The following is a 3,257-nucleotide window of genomic DNA, read 5'->3' as shown; positions in this document are numbered from 1 at the left end:
TGTGATATTCTGTATCATTCATACAAGACAAATATAGTGGCAGATGATAACGGGCAGAAATGCACGTTATTACAGTACTAAGTTATAAAACAATCCAGGGTTGCGATGATAAAAATATACATTATTGCGTCTAAAAGCATTAAGTTCACAATATTGCGGTCGCATGCATCCATCGCATGAAAACAGTTAACTTATGTATTTTTGTGCAGAAAATGCATTGACACAAGGCGGAAAATGCAATCCAAAGAAATCGACGGCCGAGCGCATCAAGAGATTGCGTTAACGTAAGGCTATGCGATCATTTGCGCTCGCGAATATCTACTCAAGAAGGTTGCCGCATAGAGCAGGCGTATCATGGTCAGCGCATCTAGGTGAAAAGCATAATAAATCACGATGGGACAGAAAACTGATGACTGTCGATTCCAAATTAAGTTGACAAGCCATTAACGACCTACTGTAGCAAGTACACTCAACTTTCGGTAACAAATATTTAGTGCATCAGATAGAGAATTAATGTCATCCCATCAGTGATATCATAAGACAGAAGAAGCCTTTCACCCCAAAGCTCTATAAATACCAGAGGCCACCTTCAGTGAAGAAGTTCGTTCAGTTCGATAATTTTCTCCATAGTTAGAAGTAGACTTGTTCTTAGTTTTGCTTTTACTTAGAAGGCGGAAGCGAAAGAAGTGAGATTTTACCGAGAGTTCATTTCAGTGAACTTGGAACAGTGCCGGAAGCGTCGAGATCAGAGAGAGGGCCAACTCCTGCGGAAGCAGGAACATCTTTTGAACAGAATAGAGTTAACAGTGTAAAAACCATGGGAAGCAAGGAATTGCAACCAGGCTATCTACCCTTATCTTCCATTGATATTTTATACTCTGAACTTATATATAAAAATGTAATTTACATCTTCATATATGTTCACTCTCTGTTTATTACGCATGAATAGCTAAATCTGTCAAATGGGTTGAGAAGCAGTTAGCTAGCATAACTGGGGATCTTCACTCTATGTGATTATCTTGTATTATGTATGCATCATTCTTCCGTTAAAAATACTCAGGAGGGTAGTCTAAGGATAGAATCTAGGCTTGGAAAATTCATGTTAAAATCTAGGCTCGGGAGAGTCAGATTAGAACGCATAATCAAGAGTAGCAGCTTAGGAAAAAGCACTGTTTGCTATTAGCGCATCGCATGCATCCTAGAGATAGGTTATGATTGTATGTGGTCAACTTGTCCTTATATGAATCTTGCATCATCGCATAGCCAAGAAGTAGAGACTTAGGAATAAGCTCTATAGACATTATCGCATTCATCACATGCGTCCTAGAATTAGGAGCTACAGCATTTGCATTGGAAAATGATTTGTTGTCGCGTGAGTGTAGCATGATTGCATAATTTGAACGCATTCTCAGGAAATGCTAGCTAAAGACCTTTTGAACCCGTTCCTCTGCATACTCAGTGTATCTGTCGCATAATCAATCTTTTCTTAAATCCGCCGCATACTTTTCATACTTCAAACAACAAACCAACCAACCATTAATTTATTTGTTATCGCAAGGTGAACTTAAAAATTACTATCGCATATTGTTTTCCTTATTCCCTGAATTTGACCCTGGACTTACCAGAAAACTCAGTAGGATTTATACTTCGATTCATCTGAAAAAACTTGTTGCAAAACGCATTTTCCATCACCGCAATTCCTTCCATTATTTCATCACATAAAATAACGCATCAAGTTATTGGCGCCGTTGCTGGGACTTTGGCAAGACATCGTGCTAAGGGTAATTTTTCTAATTTATTTATAGCTTCCAGTCTTTGGCGAATTACGACCCAGAGATTAAAAGAACGTTTCGACGAAGACTGAGAGATAGCCGCCGACAATAAGAGAAAGATAACATGGCGGAACAACTTGGAAATGGAGCACCGATGAAAATAACTTCATGGCAAATCTGATCCTATTGGCGAATGACCGCAATAGGTCCATTCGGGACTATGCGTCACTCAACCTCTATCATTTATCCCCAGGAATCATGAGGCCCGCGCTTGATGTATCAAGATTTGAAATGAAACCAGTGATGTTAGAAATGATCCAGACTGCTGGACAGTTTGAAGGGAGGCATGGCAAAGACCCGCATGCCCACCTCCAGAGCTTTATAGAGATCTAAAATACTTTTGTGTTCCCAAATATCTATACCAAGGAAGTTCGACTAACTTTGTTTCCATTTTCGTTGTGTGACCAGGCACAAAAATGAGCATACTCTCTCGAACCGAGGGAGATTACTTCATAGGACCAAGTAGGAGAGAAGTTTATGAAGAAATATTTCCCACCAACGGAGAATGCCAGAAGAAGGAAGTTAATAACCAATTTTGAACAGGACATGAATGAATCGATCGGTGATGCTTGGGCGAGGTTTAAGAGGCTGGTAAGAGACTGCCCGCATAATGGCTTCTTACAGATGGAGATCTTTTATCACGGATTAAAGCCTGCTTCGTAGACTATTGCCAATGCGGCAGCCGCTGGAGGTCTGCTAGATAAAATGTATGATGAGACCAAGAACATCCTTGATCGTGTCTCTAAAAATCACGAGGACTGAAGAGAGAGCGATCAAAGATTGAGAATAAAGGATAGTGACGCGAACAATGGTACTATCGCATCCCTTCAGAGTCAGATGAATACGATGATGAACTTGATATAGGGAATCGCAATCAACAACCCAACAATTCATGGTGGGCAAGGGGATGCAATCAACCAGAATACCGCAAGGTCTGCTACTTGCGGTGAAGGACATGCAATGGAGGAATGCCCGCAAAACCCATAGTCAATCTACTTTTTGAAGAATAACCCGTTCTCTAACATGTACAACTCTGCGTGGAGAAACCACCCCAACTTTTCGTGGAAAAATTAGCAAGAAAATTTTAAATCAGTGGCACAAAAAGAAGGGCCATCTGGATTTTTCCCACGAACAAACAGTCAGACGAGCAATCAAGCCAGCAATTTGCAAGCGCCGCAATCTTCCTCTTTGGAAAGCTTGTTGAAGCAATATATTGAGAAGAAAGAAATTGTGCTTCAAAACCAAGCGACGTCTATCCGCAACATGGAAATATAGATAGGCTAGATTGCAAGCAAACTCAAGAACAAACCGCAAGGGGCCCTGCCGAGTTCAACAAAACTCCCTGTAACCCAGGGGGTACGGGTAAAGAACAATGTCAAGTCGTGATATTATGGAGTGGAAAGATTGTGGTAGGGGAGAAAAAGA

At 40.8% G+C, this 3,257-nt stretch overlaps 1 non-coding gene across 1 annotated transcript; it reads right to left on the bottom strand.

Moving 5' to 3' along the window:
- Nucleotides 1-2,342: 2,342 nt before the first annotated feature.
- Nucleotides 2,343-2,449, bottom strand: LOC120069190 (small nucleolar RNA R71). Its single transcript, XR_005479467.1, has one exon. It is a non-coding gene; the product is annotated as a small nucleolar RNA R71 (small nucleolar RNA).
- Nucleotides 2,450-3,257: the final 808 nt, after the last annotated feature.

This window comes from Benincasa hispida, chromosome 1 (genome assembly GCF_027475165.1).
Source record: "Benincasa hispida cultivar pf3 chromosome 1, pf3_genome.v1.1, whole genome shotgun sequence".
NCBI classification, from domain to species: Eukaryota; Viridiplantae; Streptophyta; class Magnoliopsida; order Cucurbitales; family Cucurbitaceae; genus Benincasa; species Benincasa hispida.
Note: the sequence above shows the minus strand (reverse complement) of the source record. Positions and strands in the feature narration are given on the sequence as shown.